The sequence below is a fragment of the Ranitomeya variabilis genome, chromosome 1, assembly GCF_051348905.1.
Source record: "Ranitomeya variabilis isolate aRanVar5 chromosome 1, aRanVar5.hap1, whole genome shotgun sequence".
NCBI lineage: Eukaryota > Metazoa > Chordata > Amphibia > Anura > Dendrobatidae > Ranitomeya > Ranitomeya variabilis.
In genome coordinates this window covers 278,301,010-278,327,512 of record NC_135232.1, presented here as the reverse complement: position 1 = coordinate 278,327,512, position 26,503 = coordinate 278,301,010, and positions in this window count along the sequence as shown.

Below are 26,503 nucleotides of genomic sequence, written 5' to 3'. Positions count from 1 at the left end.
AAATCCTCTTCTTTTCATGCTGCATCCTGCTGCAAGATGGATCTTGGCATGGAGTGCTTCAATCTGATTCTGGATTTATCATTGAAATTGGCTTTTGCTGTGGCTTGTAAGGAAGAAAGGAGAAGAGAAAGGTGGAGAAGACGTCATTGTTGCTATTAGCAGCACCCCATTGTTGAAGTCCGAGAGAGCCATAGAGCCTACCACTCATTGTGCAACAAGCTTCGTGAAAACCAGCAAAAGTTTTTTGAATACACGAGGATGTCTGAACACAGCTTCGATGAATTGCTGCATCGTGTGCGAGGATCTATCACCAGGCAGGACACGTAACTACGTAGAGCAATTCCTGCTGAGGAACGTCTGTTAGTGACCCTAAGGTACGTAATTTTGAAAAAGAAACACCTATAGTTAATAATCTTATTAGACATGTGTCATGGGAAGATGAAATGGTTTAAGCTGTAAATAAGTCAAATGTACCTATAATGTTATGTACCTGTACTGTTATGTACCTGTAATGTTATGTACCTGGACTTTTTTTCTGACTGTAATATTGACACCTTGAATGTAACTTTATAATAATAAACACCTTAACTGTAACATCTGTTAATACTTCACTCAACAACACACTCAACAATACACACGTTTAAAAAAGAGAGAAACACTTCACTCAACAATACACATGTTTAAATAAAGAGCTAAAGAAAACACAATGAGACAGTTATTGTGAATCAAAAGAATTTTTATTAACAAAAATAAAAACTATTTTAAATAAAAAAAAATGAAAATGTCATTACTTTCGGGTTCTGTGGGAGGGAGTGACATGGTGGACCTGGGGGTGTCGGGCTGTGATGGTAGGCTTGGAGTGGTTGGGGAAGTAAGTGAAGTGTAAGTAGCAGACAATTGGAGGTTTGGGTCAGAAATATTGGTGGAGGTCACAATGGGAGAAGAGGACACATTAGGAGTGGAAAAATAGTTGGAAGGGATAGACACATTGGATGGTAAAGAACTAAGGGAAGGTGTGGATAGACTTGAAAACAAAGACAAATTCGGAGGTGAGGGTGGAGAGGGTGGGTAATGTTTTTTGGCAGTTTTACATTTCCTGGATTTGGTTTTGCTGCTTCCTCAGACTTTTCCTTCCTGTTGATGCGTGGTGGGAGTGGAAGTCTGGGCTGCTGAATTCAGCTACGTGGTTGAAGGAGAAGGCTGGGCTGCTGTACTCAACTGCGTGCTGTAGCTGAGTAGTGTTGGAACAGTCTTAATGTCCAGCGGTGGTTGTGGTGGTGGTGGATATTGCCACTTATGCTGTCCTGGAGCTTGTTGCCCTGTAGGGAAAGAGCTTGGTGCCTGCTGCTAATATCAGGACTGCTGTATGCCCTTGGTGTAAGCATCCTGACAGGCCTTCATCACATAGAGCTGTAGATCAGGACTAAGGTTTTCCATCATGCCACGCTCTATAGCGGAAAAATAATGGCACTCCGGTCTATTAGGGTCAGCTTCCAGGCGGTCAAGGCGTCTGTGGATGTCCTGGAAAAGTGTGTTCACGTGAGTGAACCCACTATCCAGTCTTTCTACAACCGCCATCATCCCAGCCTGGAAGACCAAGCTTAAGTGAATAAACTCAGGCATGACTGACCGCTCCCAGGCCCTCTACCACTGGCGACCTGACCCAAGTAAAGTAGTGGCTGGGAGAGAGGAAAACCTGATGGACCGGTTTCCGGTTCACCAGCCTGTGAAGCCTGCCTGGTTGCTCCATCGCTGGTGGACGATTGGGCCTGTTCGTTGGCTGGTCGATGAGGGGTCACTCCAACAGAGGACGATACAGGTTCTGTGGTTCTGCACCAGGTTCTGTGTGGAAAATAAATGAAAAACATTAGTAAAATATTAAAAGTTTAAATAATAGTAAGACAACACAAAAGATAATCATGTTTGCTGAGCAAGCGCAGGCCTCAGAAAAAAAAAGCGGCTGATGGTACTTATTTTTTTGGACTTTTTGTGCAGCACCACTTCAAACCTGAATCTCGTCTCTCATATCCTTATTGAAGCTGTCCTTCATTGAGTGCTAACAAACTTTTACTCTCTTCACTGTGAGGAAGGAAGAAAAAAAAAGTATTGTAAAAAGACACCAATATTTACAGAAAAACCGACGTGCAAAAGACCACATTGCAATACTTATGAAAATCTTTTCTGACTTGTGGCCTTGCATGGTCCCAATCATCCAACAGCGATCTGGCCACTTGTTCCCAGAGTCTTCTGATCAAGAATCTTTTCTGCTAGACTGCTCCTGCTCTTCTGCACTGTCAGGTACCTGTAAAGAAAATACATGATTTAACACATATCTAGTATTGACAGTCAATACATACCAATCAGTAAATCAAATGTGATTACATAATCTGTGTCATGTCCACTTTTGGAACCTTCAGTGGAGGAAATATTGAAAGAGCAGGCAGCAGTCAAGTGAAACACTAGAGAAAAAAAAAAGAAAGAAAAATTTAACTTGTTAAAAACCAAACACAATATAGCAACAAAAAAAATGGACACCAATACTTACATTACAGGGAGTAGTCCAACAACACAGCAGTCAGGCAGCACCAGGATGGCGGCAGCAACAAACAGTCTACAAGGAAAAGAAAACAATTAGTACAGACTACACAGGATGGCAGCAACAGGACAGGAGCAGCAAACAGTCTACAAGGAACAGGAAAATAATAGTACAGAGTACAGACTGCAAAGAGAAACAAACATTTTCAAAGCTTCTATACTTACATCCAGCAGCAACAGGACCGCAGCACCAGAAAAACGGCAGCACCAGAAAGATGTCAGCAACATTGGTCGCGTTGCGGTCACATGGGCGACGCGACCAATCACAGCAAGCCGTGACGTAATTTCAGGTCCTCAATGCAGAAATAGGCATCAGGACCTGAAATTATGTCACGGCTTGCTGGGATTGGTCGTGTCGCGGTCACATGGGCGGCACGCAACCAATCACAAGCCGTGACGTAATTTTAAAAATGCGCGCGTCTCCTGCCTCCCGTGACGTCACGGCTTGTGATTGGTCGCGTCGCCCATGTGACCGCGACGCGACCAATCACAAGCCGGAACGTAATTTTAAATTCCTGAATGCCTAGAATTAGGCATTGAGGACCTGAAAATTACGTCACGGCTTGCTGTGATTGGTCGCGTCGCGGCCACATGGGCGGCACGCGACCAATCACAAGCCGTGACGTCACGGAAGGAAGTAAAAGCGCGCATTTTAAGCAAAGAACGCTCCCGGTTCCCTCGGTGAGGTCCAGGCTGCGTCGGAGAGGTCAGTATAGCAATATTTTTTATTTTAATTCTTTATTTTACACATTAATATGGATCCCAGGGCCTGAAGGAGAGTTTCCTCTCCTTCAGACCCTGGGAACCATCAGGGATACCGTCCGATACTTGAGTCCCATTGACTTGTATTGGTATCGGGTATCGGGTATCGGTATCGGATTAGATCTGATACTTTGCCGGTATCGGCCGATACTTTCCGATACCGATACTTTCAAGTATCGGACGGTATCGCTCAACACTAGTCCTGAGTCTTGTGCTTCCATCCAGAGTCTTCAGAGTAATGGACTACCTGTCTCCAGACCCGCTTTTATACATCAGTGATTTTGCAGGTGGTGGTAACATAGTTTCCTGGGCATGATTAGTGTGAAGTACGATAGCTTTTTTTATGCAATCCTCCACATGCAGATGATTGCACAATATTTGATGACTCAAAAAAATGCAACATGTTTGCCAGACACCGCCGCACACCACAAAAAGACGCATATATATGTCCCTGCGTACACCGTGTTAAAGATATGTACGCATGACGCATACGGATGTATGCAGATCATACACACAGAAACACTAATGTGAACCCGGCCTTACTTTGTATGTAATTTGTGACATCTGACTTTACTTTCAGCTTTCATTCCTCTCCTATTGGCATCCTACACAGTTGCTAAACACATAAAGTCACAGATCCCATCATTTTCAAAATGTTACATCTAACCTTAATGTATAAAACCTTTCTCTTGTGTTTAATAACATGCTGCCACTGTCAAGTCAGCTTTTGGATTTGAGATGTTTGTCCCTGCAGTACTATCTTGCATATAAAATCATTTATAAATAAGTAATGGTTGTACAAAATCCCTTACAAAGTTAAGCTTTGAAATTCAAAGAGCAGTCATAAGTCAGATCCAAAATCTGCACATGTACATAAAAGGCTTTAATCTTTTCTCAAACAGTACAAAGTGCACTTACTGATCACATTTTACTTTAAGAAGTAACAAATAATGCAGACAAAAAGATCAAATTGACATGTGGGATGCCCCATTGTAGAGATTGTAGAGAATACCTTAAGATTATATGCCTTAGAAACCTTAAAATTAATTCTGCTTTATACACACATTATAGCAGGAATTAAGCAGAATATTATGTACCATAGTACTATAGTACATTCTATACTATTAACACTTTAATGAAACATACAGTATGAGTATTTGCACTATGCAATGCTCATTTTTTGTCCTATACATGAAAACATCTCCAAAAAATTGTAGGTTCAGGCTGGCAGGGCTCCCATCTTTGCTTCTGGTCAGGGACGGGCCGCCCTCTTTGGCCTTCGGTCTGGGGACGGGCCGCCCTCTTTGCCATATTTTCTTAGGATTAGTCTCCCAGATATTTTGAAGTTTCGTGTAAAATTGACCTATGGGGGGATACACAATGTCTACGTAGGTTCAGGCTGGCAGGGTTCCCATCTTTGCTTCTGGTCAGGGACGGGCCGCCCTCTTTGGCCTTCGGTCTGGGGACGGGCCGCCCTCTTTGCCACTTTAATGAAACATACAGTATGAGTATTTGCACTATGCAATGCTCATTTTTTGTCCTATACATGAAAACATCTCCAAAAAATTTGTTTAAAAAGACTAAAGCTTTCTTATGTTTTATGCTTATTGACATTTTGAGAGATTCACCCCTATAGAAAATGTAATGTTGGGTGGATGGTACTCTATATTTTTAGTGTACATATTCTATATTACCTGTTATTTCAGCTGTAAATTACAAGAACAGTTAGAGGATCAATTCTTATCTGTGGAAGAGGTGCCCCATTCAAGGATAGGATAGTCAATATTCAGATTCAGCTGGATACAGGTTGAACTAATGATTACCATCTTTCATACAGCAGGAACTTAGTTTCACAGCAAATGATACTCATCTTAGAGGTTATGCGTAATGAATACATCGCAGAACTTTGCCGTAGAGATGAACAAATCTTTTGAAAATTTACTCCATCACGACATTGGCCGTACCATCCCAAAAAAAACAGTTGTGGTATTGTACTTTTTTTGCAATTTTCACCGCACTTAGAAATTTTTTCATGTTTGAGTAAAACCAATGGTGTCATTCACAAGCACAACTCGCCCCGCATAAAAAACAAAACTCCTCCACCAAGATGGTGCCTGCGCAGTAGCATCTCTTGCAGATGGCTGAGCTGCTAATATGCAGTTGAGTCGCCCTTCAGGGCAGTGGGGATACTTGGTACAGGGTCCGGTTGCAATTAAAGGGGTGGTCATGGTGGCAGCAACACGGTTCGTGGCCTTGGCACACAAGTAAAGGAGATGGTCTTTAAAGGGGTTGTGGAAATAATGAAAGTTCATGATGCTACCTGTGGTTTTCGTTGGAGGTAACTGACACTGTTTAAAGGGGTCCTCTGGGGGCAATGGTGCTGCAGCAAAGATGGTGTTGCTTCCCACAGGTGAAGCAGGGTCCCCAGGGCTCCAGATGTGTTTGGCAGGGATGGTGAATGCCAGCAAATAAATGTAGGATACAGGGTTGCAGTCTTTACCTGGTTTACAGGTGTTAAGCAGCTTCAGTCCAGGGTACCGGCAACAGGTGTAGATGGAGTCCAGGCAGCCTGAAGAAAAGTGGAAATCCTTTTGACAGGTCTGTTTGGGAGCCTTCCACTATGCGCTAGTCTGTAGTCCCTTGCTGCCTGTAGTTGTCTAACAAGGTCCTCTTTTTCTCTTTTCCAGGGATAGCACCTGCATGGTAGGCAACTTGAGCCGTCTTTTTGGGGTCTCTGTCCATGGTGGCTCCGGGCTCTGATTGCTGCTGTACCTCAGGTATTATGTGGGCAAGTCGCTTTTAGTTTCCTGCACTCCGGTTCTGCCTTGGGACCTGTAGTTCCTCATGACCTCGGGCTCCCGGTGCCTAGTTTCTGCGCTCAGCTTAGAGAGGCCCAGCACCTAAGTCTTTCTGTGCTTCTTCACTGCCGTCACTGTCTGCTACCAACTGTCAACTCTCCGCTTGTCTGCACCAGATTAACTGACTTCTCCTTCAGACCAGGATGTTTATAGAGAAGTTCCCTTGAACCAAGTTTAGAGCTCCTCCTTCTGGCCTGGAGTCAAAATGTGTTGCATGTAAGGTTACCTGCCAAAGGGATTCCTCCTGTCTCCAGGCATGACATTACCCTTCCCAAGAGGATGGCAGCACCACTGTGGTACCCGAACTCCTGGGGTGCCACACAGGCATGGTCGGCGCCATCTTGGAGGAGGATTTTTTTTTCTTCTCCAGCAAGATGGCTCCATCGGCACCTGCCCAATAGCAGCTATTGGATCTCTGCACAAACCAATAGCTGCTACTACGCAGGTGCGGCAGGTTGCCATTTTCAAATAGATTTTTGTTCTGTACTTGATCAGTAACAAAAAGAACAGTGATTACTAATATGCTAAACATGCAATTATACTGCAACACAGGTGCCACGGCCAGAACCTGCCTGCAGTAGGTTTTTTTTTCTTCAGTATGTGCAGGTATTATGTAAACTGAGGGGCAGGTCACTGAGGGATCAGTGACCTGTCAGCCGTTTGCATTATGAATACATAATCAGAGCACCACATAAAGACCTCCCTCTAATTCTGCCTCGCAGCATCGGCATATCATTAGCACAAAACTGACAGATTTCATCAACCAAGGTGTCATTTTTATCAATATAACGCTGCCAATCTGACACTGTCTGTATTAATAACAACAATAACAATAATATTAATTTAATTTCTGTAGCACCAACATATTCTGCAGCACTTTACATTTTAGAGGGGACTTTTACAGACAATAAACATTACAGCATAACAATAAACACATAGATCAACAGATACCAAGAGGAATGAGGGCCCTGCTCCTAAGCTTACAGTCTATGAGCAAAAAGGGGAGACACGAAAGGTGGATTGTAACAATTGCTTTCATTGTTCAGACCAGCAATAGTGTAAGAATCAGGTGTTCATGTAATGCTGCATGAACCGGTTATCAGCCTGAGTACAGTGCCTTGCTAAAGTATTCGGCTCCCTGGAACTTTTCAACTTTTCCCACATATCATGCTTCAAACATAAAGATAACAAAGGTAAATTTTTGGTGAAGAATCAACAACACGTGGAACACAATTGTGAAGTTAAACAAAATTTACTGGTTATTTTAAACTAGATGGCAGCCCGATTCTAAAGAATCGGGAGTCTAGAATCCATATATACTTTATTTATTCAAATGTAAGAATAATACAATTAATAAATAATAGTAAGAAAGAACAAAAAATGGCTGCACTCACCAGCTCTTGACAATTCTTGTTATTTAAGGTACAGTTACACAGGATCCATGAACATGCTTATGAGGGGAGTGATGAAAGACATCAGACAACAACTTTGCGTGTTGTGGCAAATGCCACAACAACGGTTCTTTGCTTAAGAACAATAATGTAAATAATAAATAATATGTATCAATAACTATGTATATTGGTATGTTCTTTCTTGGCACAAATTGCAGGAAGTAGTATTCTAGGCAATTATATATTAGATGGGCATTTCCTGAAGGAAATACATGGTGCTTGAACAGCGCTACCAGCTTTACAGCAGCACTTTTCACACACGGGACTGGGGGGCGCGCTTACTTTTGCACCCGGGGCCGGGGGCGCGCTTACTTTTGCACCCGGGGGCGCACTTACTTTTGCACCCGGAGGCGCACTTACTTTTGCACCCGGGGGCGCACTTACTTTTGCACCCGGGGGCGCACTTACTTTTGCACCTGGGGGTGCACTTACTTTTGCACCCGGGGGCGCACTTACATTTGCACCCGGGGGCGCACTTACTTTTGCACCCGGGGGCGCACTTACTTTTGGGGCCGCACTTACTTTTGATGGGCGGGGCTCCTCGGCCTCCGATTTGGTTGGTGGGGCCCCTCGTCCTCCGATTTGGTGGGTGGGGACCCTCGGCCTCCGATTTGGTGGGCGGGGACCGGCCTCCGATTTGGTGGGCGGGGACCCTCGGCCTCCGATTTGGTGGGCGGGGACCCTCGACCTCTGATTTGGTGGGCGGGGACCCTCGGCCTCCGCTTTGGTGGGTGGGGCCCCTCGGCCTCCGATTTGGTGGGCGGGGTCCCTCTGCCTCCGATTTGGTGGGCGGAGACCCTCGGCCTCTGCTTTGGTTGGCGGGGCCCCACGGCCTCCGATTTGGTGGGTGGGGTCCCTCTGCCTCCGCTTTGGTGGGCGGGGTCGCTCGGCCTTCGATTTGGTGAGCGGGGCTCCTCGGCCTCCGATTTGGTCGGTGGGGCCCCTCGGCCTCTGATTTGGTGGGCGGGGCCCCTTATCCTCCGATTTGGTGGGCGGGGCCCCTCGGCCTCCGATTTGGTGGGCGGGGCCCCTCGGCCTCCGATTTGGTGGGCGGGGCCCCTCGGCCTCCGATTTGGTGGGCGGGGCCCCTCGGCCTCCGATGTGGTGGTCGGGGCCCCTCGGCCTCTGCTTTGGTGGGCGGGGCCGGGCCCCTCGGCCTCCGCTTTGGTGGGTGGGGCCGCTCGGCCTTCGATTTGTTGGGCGGGGCTCCTCGGCCTCCGATTTGGTTGGCGGGGCCCCTCGGCCTCCGATTTGGTTGGCGGGGCCCCTTATCCTCCAATTTGGTGGGTGGGGACTCTCGGCCTCCGATTTGGTGGGCGGGGACCCTCGGCCTCCGATTTGGTGGGCGGGGCCCCTCGGCCTCCGATTTGGTGGGCGGGGACCCTCGGTCTCCGATATGGTGGGCGGGGCCCCTCGGCCTCCGATTTGGTGGGCGGGGACCCTCAGCCTCCGATTTGGTGGGCGGGGACCCTCGGCCTCCGATTTGGTTGGCGGGGACCCTCGGCCTCCGATTTGGTGGGCGGGGACCCTCGGCCTCCGATTTGGTGGGCGGGGACCCTCGGCCTCCGATTTGGTGGGCGGGGACCCTCAGCCTCCGATTTGGTGGGCGGGGACCCTCGGCCTCCGATTTGGTTGGCGGGGACCCTCGGCCTCCGATTTGGTGGGCGGGGACCCTCGGCCTCCGATTTGGTGGGCGGGGACCCTCGGCCTCCGATTTGGTGGGCGGGGACCCTCGGCCTCCGATTTGGTGGGCGGGGCCCCTCGGCCTCTGATGTGGTGGGCGGGCCCCACGGCCTCCGCTTTGGTGAGCGGGGCCAGGCCCCTCGGCCTCTGCTTTGGTGGGCGGGGCCGCTTGGCCTCCGATTTGGTGGGCGGGGTCCCTCTGCCTCCAATTTGGTGTGCGGGGACCCTCGGCCTCCGCTTTGGTGGGCGGGGCCCCTCGGCCTCCGATTTGGTTGGCGGGGACCCTCGGCCTCCGATTTGGTGGGCGGCGACCCTCGGCCTCCGATTTGGTGGGCGGGGACCCTCGGCCTCCGATTTGGTGGGTGGGGACCCTCGGCCTCCGATTTGGTGGGTGGGGACCCTCGGCCTCCGATTTGGTGGGCGGGGCCCCTCGGCCTCCGATGTGGTGGGCGGGGCCCCTCGGCCTCCGCTTTGGTGGGCGGGGCCAGGCCCCTCGGCCTCCGCTTTGGTGGGCGGGGCCGCTCGGCCTTCGATTTGGTGGGCGGGGCTCCTCGGCCTCCGATTTGGTTGGCGGGGCCCCTCGGCCTCCGATTTGGTTGGCGGGGCCCCTCGGCCTCCGATTTGGTGGGCGGGGACTCTCGGCCTCCGATTTGGTGGGCGGGGCTCCTCGGCCTCCGATTTGGTGGGCGGGTACCCTCGGCCTCCGCTTTGGTGGGCGGGGCCCCTCGGCCTCCGATTTGGTTGGCGGGGACCCTCGGCCTCCGATTTGGTGGGCGGCGACCCTCGGCCTCCGATTTGGTGGGCGGGGACCCTCGGCCTCCGATTTGGTGGGCGGGGACCCTCGGCCTCCGATTTGGTGGGCGGGGACCCTCGGCCTCCGATTTGGTGGGTGGGGACCCTCGGCCTCCGATTTGGTGGGCGGGGCCCCTCGGCCTCCGATGTGGTGGGCGGGGCCCCTCGGCCTCCGCTTTGGTGGGCGGGGCCGGGCCCTTCGGCCTCCGCTTTGGTGGGCGGGGCCGCTCGGCCTTCGATTTGGTGGGCGGGGCTCCTCGGCCTCCGATTTGGTTGGCGGGGCCCCTCGGCCTCCGATTTGGTTGGCGGGGCCCCTCGGCCTCCGATTTGGTGGGCGGGGACTCTCGGCCTCCGATTTGGTGGGCGGGGCTCCTCGGCCTCCTATTTGGTTGGCGGGGCCCCTCGGCCTCCGATTTGGTGGGCGGGGACTCTCGGCCTCCGATTTGGTGGGCGGGGCTCCTCGGCCTCCGATTTGGTGGGCGGGGACCCTCGGCCTCCGATTTGGTGGGCGGGGACCCTCGGCCTCCGATTTGGTGGGCGGGGACCCTCGGCCTCCGATTTGGTGGGCGGGGACCCTCGGCCTCCGATTTGGTGGGCGGGGCCCATCGGCCTCCGATGTGGTGGGCGGGGACCCTCGGACTCCGATTTGGTGGGCAGGGACCCTCGGCCTCCGATTTGGTGGGCGGGGACCCTCGGCCTCCGATGTGGTGGTCGGGGACCCTCGGCCTCCGCTTTGGTGGGCGGGGCCGGGCCCCTTGGCCTCCGCTTTGGTGGGCGGGGCCGCTCGGCCTTTGATTTGGTGGGCAGGGCTCCTCGGCCTCCGATTTGGTTGGCGGGGTTCCTCGGCCTCCGATTTGGTTGGCGGGGCCCCTCGGCCTCCGATTTGGTGTGTGCTCTGCCTGGGGCCACTGTGCTCTGCCTGGGGCCCCATATGCTGCCTGGGGCCCATGTGCTCTGCCTGGGGCCCCATATGCTGCCTGGGGCCCCTGTGCTCTGCCTGGGGCCCCATATGCTGCCTGGGGCCCCTGTGCTCTGCCTGGGGCCCCTGTGCTCTGCCTGGGGCCCCTGTGCTCTGCCTGGGGCCACTGTGCTCTGCCTGGGGCCCCATGTTCTGCCTGGGGCCACTGTGCTCTGCCTGGGGCCCCATAAGCTGCCTGGGGCCCGTGTGCTCTGCCTGGGACCACTGTGCTCTGCCTGGGGCCCCATATGCTGCCTGGGGCCCCTGTGCTCTGCCTGGGGCCACTGTGCTCTGCCTGGGGCCCCATATGCTGCCTGGGGCCACTGTGCTCTGCCTGGGTCCCCATATGCTGCCTGGGGCCCCTGTGCTCTGCCTGGGGCCCCATATGCTGCCTTGGGCCCCTGTGCTCTGCCTGGGGCCCCTGTGCTCTGCCTGGGGCCCCATGTTCTGCCTGGGGCCCCTGTGCTCTGCCTGGGGCCCCTGTGCTCTGCCTGGGGCCCCATATGCTGCCTGGGGCCCCTGTGCTCTGCCTGGGGCCCCTGTGCTCTGCCTGGGGCCCCTGTGCTCTGCCTGGGGCCCCTGTGCTCTGCCTGGGGCCACTGTGCTCTGCCTGGGGCCCCATATGCTGCCTGGGGCCCCTGTGCTCTACCTGGGGCCTCATATGCTGCCTGGGGCCCCTGTGCTCTGCCTGGGGCCACTGTGCTCTGCCTGGGGCCCCATAGGCTGCCTGGGGCCCCTGTGCTCTGCCTGGGACCACTGTGCTCTGCCTGGGGCCCCATATGCTGCCTGGGGCCCCTGTGCTCTGCCTGGGTGTAGGACACTGGTGACGTCACTTATCTCCGGACATTAGCTCCGGACATTAGCTCCGGACATTAGCTCCGGACATTAGCTCCGGACAAAGCCACGGAAGTTGGCACAAATTGCAGGAAGTAGTATTCTAGGCAATTATATATTAGATTTTTGTGGAAATTCAAAAACTGAAAAGTGGGGCGTGCAGTATTATTCGACCCCTTTACTTTCAGTGCAGCAAACTCACACCAGAAGTTCATTGTGGATCTCTGAATGATCCAATGTTGTCCTTAAATTCCTAATGATGATAAATATAATCCACCTGTGTGTAATCAAGTCTCCGTAAAATGCACCTGCTCTGTGATAGTCTCAGGGTTCTGTTTGAAGCACAGAGAGCATCATGAAGACCAAGGAACACAACAGGCATGATATGTGGGAAAAGGTTGAAAAGTTCCAGGGGGCCAAATATTTTGCAAGGCACTGTATGCAACAGTACAGACACAGAAGGCTATTAAATGCATAAAGCGTGTGAGAACATGATACAAGGAACCCGGTTATGGTAAAAATTTAGAATGGACAACACAGGGATAGTTAGGTTAGTGTGTTGAGGCGGTAGGCCAATCTGAACAAATGCATTTTTAGGACACGCATTACACTGTGGGTATTGGGGATTAATCAAATTAACCTGGATAGTGCATTCCAAAAAATTGGTGCAGCATGTGAAAAATCTTGGAGACGGGAGTGGCAGGTTTTGATTATTGAGGATTAGTGATGAGCGAATGTGCTTGCCACTACTCGTTACTCGCCCGAGTATCACTATGCTCGGGGTACTCGACGAGCAGCGAGCATTTCCTGGATTATTTGGCTATAACTGGTGTCTCCACCCAGCATTTTTGGCGGACTTTAGAGACTCAGTCACGGTGCAGGGATTGTCTGCCAGGCCATGAAACACCGCAGCCATCTTTGTTGTGGTCGTGCAGTGATTGGCTTGGCCGCACAGCATCATCTCAAGTATGAGAGACCTGGCGCCGTCCTGCTCGCCGCATTCTGTTCCTGATTCAGCGAGAGTAGGGAGAGCTGCTGCCGAGGTAGGGTCAGAATCATGGTTTTTAGAGTTAGCGTAGGTCTGCAACTCTTACAACTCCTCAGAAACCAAAAGTCCTTTTTAGGGCTAATTCGTGGGTCCCAATATTGTAACGCTAGGTAGGCAGGGCACAGCATATCCACATCAGTGCAAGGCCTGCAGGCACTGTATGTGCATCTATTGCTCCCACTGCATTCCTCCCAAAGCTCCATAACTGTCTTATGCTGCTGCTGCAGCTTCTTTACTATATACCTAGTTGGATTTTTTTTCCAAAAATTCACCCCAAAAAACAAAAATATACACTTTTTTCTGTCAGACTGAGGCATGTTGAAAACTCAGTTTGTCAGACATATGTATCATAGTTGTGTGTGCTAGCCTTGTGCCACTTTTTTTTTGTGTGTTTTAAATTCACTGAAATAGGCCTCATATATCTACGTGCTCCAACTTTGGGCACTGTAGGTCGATGGACCCCTTTTTTTGCTGTCTGAGGCTAATTCTATACACCACTATTTAGCTTTCAAAATTACAAAAAGGCCATATATTTGCCAGTGTGGCATTTCCGTGACAGCCCTCATATATCTGCGTGCTCCAAGTTTTGTCATTGTAGGCTGGTGTACCACTTTTTTTGCTGTCTGTTACTCTAATTCTATACAGCACTATTTTGCATTTAAAAAAAAAACAGGTCACATTTTTGCCAGTGTGGTATTTCCATGACAGCCCTCATATATCTGCATGCTGCAAGTTTGGTCATTGGAGGCCGGTGGACCCCTTTTTTTGCTGTCTGATACTCTAATTCTATACAGCACTATTTAGCTTCCAAACTTATAAAAAGGCCACTTATTTGCCAGTGTGGTATTTCCGTGACAGCCCTCATATATCTGTGTGCTCCAAGTTTGGTCATTGTAGTTCGGTGTACCACTTTTTTTGCTGTCTGTTACTCTAATTCTATACAGCACTATTTTGCATTTTTTTAAAAAAAACAGGTCACATTTTTGCCAGTATGGTATTTCCGTGACAGCCCTCATATATCTGCGTGCTGCAAGCTTGGTCATTGTAGGCCGATGTACCCCTTTTTTTGCTGTCTGATGCTCTAATTCCATACAGCACTACTTTGCATATTAAAAAAAAGGCCACATATTTGCCAGTGTGGTAATTCTGTGATAGCCCTCATATATCTGCGTGCTCCAAGTTTGGTCATTGTAGGCCGGTGTACCTCTTTTTTTGCTGTCTGCTACTTTAATTCTATGCAGCACTATTTTGCATTTAAAAAAAAAACAGGCCACATTTTTGCCAGTATGTTATTTCCGTGACAGCCCTCATATATCTGCGTGCTCCAAGTTTGGTCATTGTAGGCTGATGTACCCCCTTTTTTGCTGTCTGATACTCTAATTCTATACAGCACTATTTAGCTTCCAAAATTATGAAAAGGCCACATATTTGCCAGTGTGGTATTTCCGTGACACCTCTCAAATATATCTGAGTGCTCCAAGTTTGGTCATTGTAGGCCGGTGTACCCCTTTTTTTGCTGTCTGATACTCTAATTCTATACAGCACTATTTTGCATATAAAAAAAAGCTACATATTAGCCAGTGTGGTATTTCTGTGACAGCCCTCATATATCTGCGTGTTCCAAGTTTGGTCATTGTAGGTCGGTGAACCCCTTCTTTTGCTGTCTGATACTCTAATTCTATACAGCACTATTTAGCTTCCAAAATAAAAAAAAGGCCACATATTTGCCAGTGTGTTATTTCTGTGACAGCCCTCATATATCTGCGTGCTCCAAGTTTGGGCATTGTAGGCCGGTGGACCCCTTTTTTTGCTGTCTGATACTCTAATTCTATACAGCACTATTTTGCATATAAAAAAAAGCTACATATTTGCCAGTGTGGTATTTCCATGAAAGCCCTCATATATCTGCGTGCTCCAAGTTTGGTCATTGTAGGTCGGTGAACCCCTTATTTTGCTGTCTGATACTCTAATTCTATACAGCACTATTCAGCTTCCAAAATTATAAAAAGGCCACATATTTGCCAGTGTGTTATTTCTGTGACAGCCCTCATATATCTGCGTGCTCCAAGTTTGGGCATTGTAGGCCGGTGGACCCCTTTTTTTGCTGTCTGATACTCTAATTCTATACAGCACTATTTTGCATATAAAAAAAAGCTACATATTTGCCAGTGTGGTATTTCCATGAAAGCCCTCATATATCTGCGTGCTCCAAGTTTGGTCATTGTAGGTCGGTGAACCCCTTATTTTGCTGTCTGATACTCTAATTCTATACAGCACTATTCAGCTTCCAAAATTATAAAAAGGCCACATATTTGCCAGTGTGTTATTTCTGTGACAGCCCTCATATATCTGCGTGCTCCAAGTTTGGGCATTGTAGGCTGGTGGACCCCTTTTTTTGCTGTCTGACACTATACAGCACTATTTAGCATAAATGTACTTCACAAAAAAGCCCCCAAAAATTTAATACAGTCTGTTATATCAGACTGAGGCCTGCCTGGTGTTTGGGTTTGAAAAATCGTAGATTTGCAGGCATACTGATCAGATATTATTTAGCTACTAATAAATATATTTGTGTTGAGCATTTGAAATAGTGCAGTAGTCCATTTAAAATGGGCAAGGTAAGGGGCAAGGGACAGGGAGTGAACATGATGATGATGGTGCATGCTGAGGACGAGGCCGTTGCCAAGGTGAAAGTGGGCAACAACAAAGACCCACATCTTCTCGCTTGAGCTTCCTGACCCAGTTTCTAGGGGGCCGCAGCACACCACTATTGGAGCCAGAGCAGTGTGAAACAGTTGTTGGTTGGATAGCAGATAATGCTTCCAGTCACTTAGCCACCACCACCATGTCTTCCACATGGTCAAGTCTGAGTAGCCATGAGTGTGGCCCGGATATTCCTCACCCTGATCCTCCTTCCTCCCACCATGCCGAGTGCCCTGAGACAACTGATCCCACACTTGGACACTCTGAAGAGCTGTTCAGTTTTCCACTTCAAGATTCAGAAATGTCTGCCGGTCAACTTGAAGTAAGGACAGATAAGATTGCATGTACAGATGCCCAAAGCTTTGACCAGCCCTGCTCATGCGAAGGCGATGGTGGGAAAGTGTCGGAAGAGGTGGAAGATGATGAGACACAATTGCCAGAAAGTCAGGAGGAGGAGCAGGGTGCGGATGTGGAAGACAAGGTGGTGGATGACATAGTGACTGACCCAAACTGGTAGGAGGACATGCAGAGCGAGGGCAGCAGCAGACATGGGGAATGAGGCATATCACCAGAACAGGCAAGAAGCAGTGTGGTGGCCACAGACAGAAGGCGTACATCCATTCCCCGTGACACCAACATGAGGGAAATAGCTATTCCAACTGTTAGATTTTCCCGAGTCTGGTTATTTTTAAAGACTCTGCCGATAACCCCAAACAGGCCATTTGCAGCACCTGACATGTGTGCATCAGCAGGGGTAGCAAAACAACCAGCCTGACCACCACCAGCATGGTCAGGCACATGGCAGCAAAGCACCCCACTTTGTGAGCCCAACCCCAGGCTCCAGGACCACTGCCTGAAGGTCACACCACTGCTTCTTCGACTGTTTTGTGGAGAAGCCAATCCCCAGTACACCGAGCATGTGAAGATGCTTCTAGCCCTGCACCTCTTGTGGCCCACAGTCAAGCAGCACCATCATCAAGCCCATCCACGTTCTTATCCCAGCACAGCCTTCAGTTGTCTATAACCCAGTCTTTGGAACGCAAGCGGAAATACCCTGCCAACGCCCCACAGGCCACAGTCCTAAATTCCAATATTTCTCCTCTGCTTGCACTAGAAATGCTGCCTTTTAGGCTTGTTAAGATTGAAGCTTTCTGCAACCTGATGGCGGCGGCCGCCCCAAGGTACTCGGTCCCTAGTCGCCACTATTTCTCCTGGTGTGCCATAGCGGCATTACACCAGCATGTGTCCCACAACATTACCCATGCCCTCAACAATGCTGTTACAGGGAAAGTCCACCTAACCACAGACAAGTGCTTTTAGGCAGGGACGGTACATCTCACTGATTGCACACTGGGTTAACAGAGTGGAAGAACACACTACACACTCCCCACACCGAGGATTGCTGGCCCTACGTCAATCAGGGTTACCCCCACAGTCTACATCTCCTGCACCTACTCCTCTTCATCATCTGAAGGAGCAGTCAGAGTGATAGGTATAATACCTGCTGACAGGTTCCCTTTAAGAAACTTATCTAGATGTGTCATGAGTAGGGTTGAGCGAAACGGATCGGCCATTTTCAGAAGTCGCCGACTTTTGGCAAAGTCGGGTTTCATGAAACCCGACCCGACCCCTGTGTGGGGTCGGCCATGAGGTCGGCGATCATCTGAATCTGGTATCGGAATTCCGATACCGAGTTCCGATATGTTTGCGATATCGGAAATCGGTATCGGAATCCACATTTAAGTGTAAAATAAAGAATTAAAATAAAAAATATTGATATACTCACCTCTCCGGAGGCCCCTGGACATCGCCGCTGGTAACCGGCAGCCTTCTTTGCTTAAAATGAGCGCGTTCAGGGCCTTCCATGACGTCACGGCTTCTGATTGTTCGCGGCCGCCCATGTGACCGCCACGCGACCAATCACAAGCCGTGACGTAATTCTCAGGTCCTAAATTCCTAATTCTAGGAATTTAGGACTTGAGAATTACGTCACGGCTTGTGATTGGTCGCGTGGCGGTCACATGGGCGGCCGCGACCAATCAGAAGCCGTGACGTCATGGAAGGCCCTGAACGCGCTCATTTTAAGCAAAGAAGGCTGCCGGTTACCAGCGGTAAGGTCCAGGCTGCGTCGGAGAGGTGAGTATATCAATATTTTTTATTTTAATTCTTTATTTTACACATTAATATGGATCCCAGGGCCTGAAGGAGAGTTTCCTCTCCTTCAGACCCTGGGAACCATAGTATCCCATTGCACTGCATTGGGTTTCGTGTTTCGGCCGACCCCGACCCCGACTTTTTTATAGGATCGGCCGATTTCACTCGACCCGACTTTTGAGAAAGTAAAATAAAAGAAAATTTTATATTTATATATATTTATTTTATAAAAGAAAATAAAAGTCGCTCAACCCTAGTCATGAGCACCTTGAATTCCCAGGTGCTTCACAGAAGTTTATAATATACACCAGTGTACAAATTATTATGCAAATGACAATTTACTCGGATTTTCCTAAATGGTCGGTGCAAATGAAAGTCAGTCTAATAAAAGTCATCACCTGTTAGAGTATACATCGAATTTTATTGAAGAAACCTCCCAATGATAACAGTATAATCTCCAAAATGAATGAAAACTCAATATGCACTGTTCCAAATTATTAGGCACAGTAGAATTTCTAGACATTTGATATGTTTTAAAGAACTGAAAATGCTCATTTGTGGAATTTGCAGCATTAGGAGGTCACATTCACTGAACAAAAAAGCTATGTAACTTCAAAACATCCTAACAGGCCAAGTTACATGTTAACATAGGAACCCTTCTTTGATGTCACCTTCACAATTCTTGCATTCATTGAACTTGTGAGCCTTTTGAGAGTTTCTGCTTCTATTTCTTTGCATGAAGTCAGAATAGCCTCCCAAAGCTGCTGTTTTGATGTGAACTGCCTCCCACCCTCATAGATCTTTTGCTTGATGATACTCCAAAGGTTCTCTATAGGGTTGAGGTCAGGGGAAGATGGTGGCCACACCATGCGTTAATCTCCTTTTATGCCCATAGCAGTTAATGACTCAGAGGCATTCTTTGCAGCATGAGATGTTGCATTGTCATGCTTGAAGATGATTTTGCTCCAGAAGACACGTTTCTGCTTTTTAGACCATGGAAGAAAGTTGTCAGTCAGAAACTCTATATACTTTGCAGAGGTCATTTTCACACCTTCAGGAACCTTAAAGGGCCCTACCCCATGATTCCAAACCAAAACATGACTCCTCCATCTCCTTGCTGACGTCACAGCCTTGTTGGGACATGGTGGCCATCCACCAACAATCCACTACTCCATCCATCTTGACCATCCAGGGTTGCTCTACACTCATCAGTAAACAAGACTGTTTGAAAATTAGCCTTCATGTATGTCTGGGCCCACTGCAACCATTTCTGCTTGTGAACACTGTTTAGGGGTGGCTGAATAGTAGGTTTATGCACCACAGCAAACCTTTGAAGGATCCTACACCTTGAGGTTCGAGGGACTCCAGAGGCACCAGCAGCTTCAAAAAACTGTTTGCTGCTTTGTAATGGTATTTTGGCAGCTGCTCTCTTAATCCAATGAATTTGTCTGGCAGAAACCTTCCTTATTACGCCTTTATTTGCATGAACTCTGAGTGTGCTCTGTTTCAGTCACAAATCTCTTCACAGTATGATGACCACTCTTAAGTTTTTGTGAAATATCTAATGTTTTCATACCTTGTCCAAGGCATTGCACTATTTAATGCTTTTCAGCAGCAGAGAGATCCTTTTTATTTCCCATATTGCTTGAAACCTGTGGCTTGCTTAATAATGTGGAACATCATTTTTAAATAGGTTTCCTTTCATTAGAATCACCTGGAAAACTAATTATCAGATGTGTTTAAGATTGATTTCAGTGATCCATTGAGCCCTGAGACACAATACCATCCACGAGTTTATTTGAAAAACAAAACAATTCAATCTTTATGACACTTAAATCCAATTTGCATAATAATTTGGAACACAGTGCTGTGAAAACAAAAAAAATCACATTTTACCCCCAATAATGTACTTTTAGCCCCAAATTTTTTTTATTTTCACAAGGGTTAAAAATGGACACAAACATTTGTTGTGCAATTTCGCTTGAGTATGCTGATATCCCATATGTGGAGGAAAACCACTGTTTAGGCACACAACAGGTCTCGGAAAGGAAGGAGTAATGTTTTGGAATGCAGACTTTGATGGAATGGTTCTCTGGCTTTATGTCACCATATGGAGAGCCCCTGATGTGCCTAAACAGTGAAAAAAACACAAGTGACCCCATTTTTTAAACTACATCCCTCAAGGATTTTATCAATGGCTAAAGTGAGCATTTTGAACCCACAGGTACTACTCAGAAATTGATAACATTAGGTAGTCATTTTGAACATTTTCATTTTTTTTCACGAAAATGTTGTTTTTACCTCAAATTGGTAATTTTTACAATGGATAATAGGAGAAAAGGGACCCCATAATTTGTTGTGCAATTTGTCCTGAACGTGACTATATCCCATGTGTAGTCAAAAACTTCTGCTTGGGCACGTGGCAGTGCTAGGAAAGAAAGTGCACCATTTGCCTTGGATAGATTGTGAATGCTTTGTCGCATTTGAAAAGCCCCTGTCATGTAAAAACAGCAGAAACCTCCCACAAGTGACCCCATTTTGGAAACTAGACCCCTCAATGAATTCATCTAAGGGTATAGTGAGTATTTTGAACCCATAGGTGCCTCACAGAATTTTATGACGTTGAGACATGGAAATATGAGATTTTAGTGGTAAAAATGTAATTTTAGTATTTGTTGTAAATTTGTCAGATACACAAGGGTTTATAGGTGAATCTAGACCCCACAATTTCTTGCCCAATTTCTCCCGAACGCGGTGCTGCCCCATAAGCTGTCAGAAATTACTGTTAGCTAACACATCTTGGCTGACAAGGAAGGAGCGCTATTTGGCTTTTGGAGCACAGATTTTGCTAGAATAGTTTGCAGCGACATTTGCAGAGCACTGAAGTTGCCAGAACAGCAGAAAAAAACAAAAGTGACCCCATTGTAGACACTGAACCTCTCATTAAATTGATGTATGTCTGCAATGACCATTTTGTAACATCCATGCCACGCTTTATATTGGAGAATTGCAAATCTCCCAGTCTAGTACCCATATATTGTGCCCCCATACAGTGTAGAGCCACATTGTGCCCAGGTTGTGCTTCTGGCGAAACGCACCCACAAATTAAGTGCCTTCTCTCCATTACAATAATGCCAACCATGTTGCCTCTTACTGTGGTTGAGGCACAGTGATGCTCAGAAGGAGGGGAGCATTTGAATTTGGGAGCACAGAATTCATTGAATTTTATTTGAGGGAGCTGGAGCCATGTCACTTTTCCAGAGTCTTTGCTCTAATTATAGGAACTAGGGTTGAGCGACTTTTATTTTTATAGGATCGGGTCGGGTTTCACGAAAGCCGACTTTCTCAAAAGTCGGGTCGAGTGAAATCGGCTGATCCTATAAAAAAGTCGAGGTCGGGGTCGGCCGAAACGCGAAACCCAATGCAGTGCAATGGGATACTATGGTTCCCAGGGTCTGAAGGAGAGAAAACTCTCCTTCAGGCCCTGGGATCCATATTTAAGTGTAAAATAAAGAATTAAAATAAAAAATATTGATATACTCACCCTCTGACGCACCCTGGTACTAACCGGCATCTTCCGTTCCTAAGAATGGCGCTTGAAAGACCTTTCGAATGCTTCACGGCTTGTGATTGGTCGCGGCGGCCCACGTGACCGCTCAGCGACCAATCACAACAAGCCGTGACGTAATTCTCAGGTCCTAAATTCCTCATTCTAGGAATTTAGGCCATGAGAATTACGTCACGGCTTGTGATTGGTCGCTGAGCGGTCACGTGGGCCGCCGCGACCAATCACAAAGCCGTGACGTCATCTAAGGCCCTTCACGCGCTAATTCTTAAGAAGGAAGGCTGCCGGAAAGAAGCCGAGGGTGAGTATATTCCTATTAGGTATATACTCACCCTCGGACGCACCCTGCTTCTTTCCGGCAGCCTTCCTTCTTAAGAATTAGCGCGTGAAGGGCCTTAGATGAGGTCACGGCTTGTGATTGGTCGCGGCGGCCCACGTGACCGCTCAGCGACCAATCACAAGCCGTGACGTAATTCTCATGGCCTAAATTCCTAGAATGAGGAATTTAGGACCTGAGAATTACGTCACGGCTTGTTGTGATTGGTCGCTCAGCGGTCACGTGGGCCACCGCGACCAATCACAAGCCGTGAAGCATTCGAAAGGTCTTTCAAGCGCCATTCTTAGGAACGGAAGATGCCGGTTACCAGCGGTGATGTCCAGGCTGCGTCGGAGAGGTGAGTATATCAATATTTTTTATTTTAATTCTTTATTTTACACTTAAATGTGGATTCCGATACCGAGTTCTGATATCGCAAACATATCGGAACTCGGTATCGGAATTCCGATACCAGATTCAGAAGATCGCCGACCTCATGGCCGACCCAACACAGGGGTCGGGTCGGGTTTCATGAAACCCGACTTTGCCAAAAGTCGGCGACTTCTGAAAATGGCCGACCCGTTTCGCTCAAGCCTAATAGGAACCCCCTATATTTCCAAAGACTGATGACTGACCTGAGTGGGCACTGGTTTTGTGCGGGTTAAATTAGGAATTTTATAGGTAAAATTTTGGGGTACACTATATTTTTCGATTGCTTTCAGAATAAGGCCGGATCACATTCTTGTGTTCTATTCTGAGCAGTTACGTGGAGGTTTCCAAGTAAATGCCACAAATCTGTCATTCAGATGAAACCCCCAAGGGAACCACCCACCATGAGGCAGATGGAGACACTTCATACCCTGTTTGGTGAATGCTCCGGGAGTTTCCATCTTTTTAGGCGAACACACATCTGTGGTCGCTCACACTTGTGCGCTAAAAAGACTCCCAAAATGATGGGAAACTGCTGGAACACAGACCAGTCCAAGGTGACTCCATCTGCCTCAAAAGTGAGTGATTCCATCCAGGGTTTTTATTGAATTGTGGTTATGGGGAATTTACATGGAAACCCTAACGTAAGCAAAGGAGAGATGTGAGCAGAGCCTAGGTAGAATGAACATATAGACAGCAATACAAGAATAGTTCTTATTTTTATTTTCGCGCTGTTCACTGTCTGGTATAAGTGATGAGGTGGATTTATTCTTCGGGTTGGTGCAATTACAGCAATATCAGATAGTTATTTTTTGGTTTCGCAGCTATCACACAATAAAAATGCCTTTTTATAAAATGTGTTGTGTTTTTTTTGCCATATTCTAAGAGTTATAACTTTTTTATTTTTTGGCGAACAGAGCTGTATGAGGGCTTATTTTTGTGTGACGAGTTGTAAATTTTTGTGGTACCAGTTTGAGGTAGAAAATATTTTATTCAGATTTTTCAGACACAGAATGAACAATAACTAGCAATTCAGTTATTGTTTTTATTTTACTTTTTGTTCTGTTGATCATACTTTAAGAGTGATAAGACCGATTTGTTTGTTGGGTCGGTGCGATTACAGTGATACAATATTTATATATTTTTTAATGATTTGCTATTTTTACCCCCAAAAAACAATATTTTAGCAAAACTAATTTGTTTTTGCTTTTTACTTTTTGCTGACTGAGCCATATTGAGGCTTGTTTTCTGCAGGACGGTTTAGCGTTTTCATTTATATCATTTTTTTTACATATGACTTTTTGATCGCTTTTTATTCACTTTTTTGTGAGTCACTATGATGAAAAAGCAACATTTTTGGAATTTTTTTTTTAAAGCGTTTGCCAAACAGAAAATATAATATGCCAGTTGTATAGAGTGGGTCGTTCCGGACGCGGCGATACCAATTATGTGTACTTTTTTTGTTTATTGTTATTTTATCATAAACACTGTGTTTTGAGTGGCAAAATGGATTTTAGTGATTTGTGTGCGCATCATTTTTGTGTTTTGTTTTTTTTTTTTAACTTTTTTACATATTTTATTTTACTTTTTCACTTTTTTACACTTTTTCTCTGTGGGACATGTATAATTTTTACTTTCATCGCTGCTCTCATACACAGCTGTACTCACATACAGCAGCGTATGAGAGCAATCAGTCTCTCAATGACACGCACTGACTCAGCCTATGAGACCCAGCTTATTGTTGGATCTGACGGGCCACCATACCCTGGAATCATCACATGACTCAGGGTACCATGGTAACCAAAAAAGAGAAAAATATTCAAAAATACCAAAATGCTGCATATGTACTAATAAATGAGGAAGTAGGATACTATTAACCCCGTCATGACCTTGGAATTTTCCGTTTTTCCGTGTTCGTTTTTCACTCCCCTCCTTACCAGAGCCATAACTTTTTTATTTTTCCGTCAATATGGCCATGGAGGGCTTATTTTTTGTGGGACGAGTTGTACTTTTGAACACATTTTAGCATGTAGTGTACTAGAAAACAGGAAAAAAATTCCAAGTGCGGTGAAATTGCAAAAAAAGTGCAGTCCCACACTTGTTTTTTGTTTGGCTTTTTTGCTAGGTTCACTAAATGCTAAAACTGACCTGCCATTATCATTCTCCAGGTCATTACGAGTTCATAGACACCTAATATGACTAGGTTCTATTTTATCTAACTGGTGAAAAAAAAATCCAAACCTTGCTAAGAAAAAAAAAATTGTGCCATTTTCCGATACCCGTAGCGTCTCTATTTTTCATGATCTGGGGTCGGTTGAGGGCTTAATTTTTGCGTGCCGAGCTGACGCTTTTAATGATACCATTTCGGTGCAGATACATTCTTTTGATCGCCCGTTATTGCATTTTAAGGCAATGTCGTGGTGACCAAAAAAAAAGAAATTCTGTCGTTTCAAATTTTTTCCTCGCTACGCTATTTAGCAATCAGGTTAATGCTTTTTTTATTGATAGATCGGGCGATTCTGAATGCGGCGATACCAAATATGTGTAGGTTTGATTTTTTTTTTATTGAATTATTTTGAATGGGGCGAAAGGGGGGTGATTTAAATTTTTATATATTTTTTATTTTTTTCACTTTTTTTCTCTTTTTGTTTTCACTTTTGCCATGGTTCAATAGCCTCCTTAGGAGGCTAGAAGCTGGCACAACGCGATCGGCTCTGCTGCATAGCAGCGATCATCAGATCGCTGCTATGCAGCAGAAATGCAGATGTGCTATGAGCGCCGTCCACAGGGTGGCGCTCACAGCTATCGGCGATCAGTAACCATAGAGGTCTCAAGGACCTCTATGGTTACTATTCAGAAGCATCGCTGACCCCCGATCATGTGACGGGGGTCAGCGATGCACTCATTTCCGGCCACCCGGCCGGAAACGCCGGTTGAATGCCGCTTGACAGCGGCATTTAACTACTTAATAACGGCGGGTGAATCGCGGTTTCACCCACCGCTATTGCGGGCACATGTCAGCTGTTCAAAACAGCTGACATGTCCCGGCTTTGATGCAGGCTCACCGCCGGAGCCCTGCATCAAAGCGGGGTATCTGACCTCGGATGTACTATCCCATCCGAGGTCAGAAAGGGTTTAAACTCAAATAAATCCAAAAAAAGAAAAAAGTATCCAAAAATACCAAAATATCAAATATATAAACTATATTAAGTGACAATTAAAAAGAACATAATTGTACAACAAAAGTTAAAAATCATGCATAACATGATAAAAGGATAGAAATAATAAAAACAAGTGATGATAAAGTGAGGGGGCAAGGTACACCGCCCGGCCAGCATGAATATTTAATTGTAAAAATCCATCCAATATTAAATAATCAAATCATATTCTTTTTAATTGTCACTTAATAAAGTTTATATATTTGATATTTTGGTATTTTTGGATACTTTTTTCTTTTTTGGATTTATTTCAGTTTAATAGTATCCTACTTCCTCATTTATTAGTACATTTGGTATTTCTTTTCTATATAGGTTTCCTTACCATGGTAACCATCAGGACCTGTGACTAGCAATTTTAATATTATAATCTAGGACTTAATGGAAACCTGAGCTATGGACCAGGAAATAAAAGATGGGTTACACAATGAACAGGTGTTCACATGTAGAGGTCAGCCTGAGCTGAATGTGATCCATACTCCATTTCTCCTTCCCTCAAGAAAAAAAGAAGTATAACTTTAGATCTAAATGTTTAGACAGGTATTTTCTGTTGTTTCTCTCTGTTTATTTTATAACTGTTTTGCATATTTGCGTTTCTCTCTATTTTTATCTTTTATACCTTTTTCTTTCAAGTACGGTACTATATTTTGTATATTAAAGCTTAAAACTATGTTTGGTCATTATGTGCTATAAAGAATTTCTATTCATTCAGAGAGTGTGTGACCCTTTTGATTTTCAAGCAGTTGCATATTTTGGGGACTCATGACCCAATGTTTTTGATGTGTGGTGGCATCGTGTTGTGTAGCCAGGGTGTGTGAACTGTGTTGGAGTGTGATTTATGCTAACTTGGCACCTTATAACAGAGGTTTAGTGCAAGATTGAGTGAGAGGATAAATTAGCCCTTGCAGGTGCACCCCATGTCACCTGCTGAAAAGTGTGCACCTGACAGTAGACCTTCGTAGTATGGCCCAAAAAAAAGAAATGGGCACCAAAAAAAAAAACACAACTGGACACCAAAGAGGCAGCATGAACATTTTTGAAGTTGATTTTCCTCTATCCCTCGTTGCATCCTTGTCTGCTGATGGCACAGTTATACCTTAAGGCTATGTTGCAGAATTGCCGCAGAAATTTCTGCGGCAA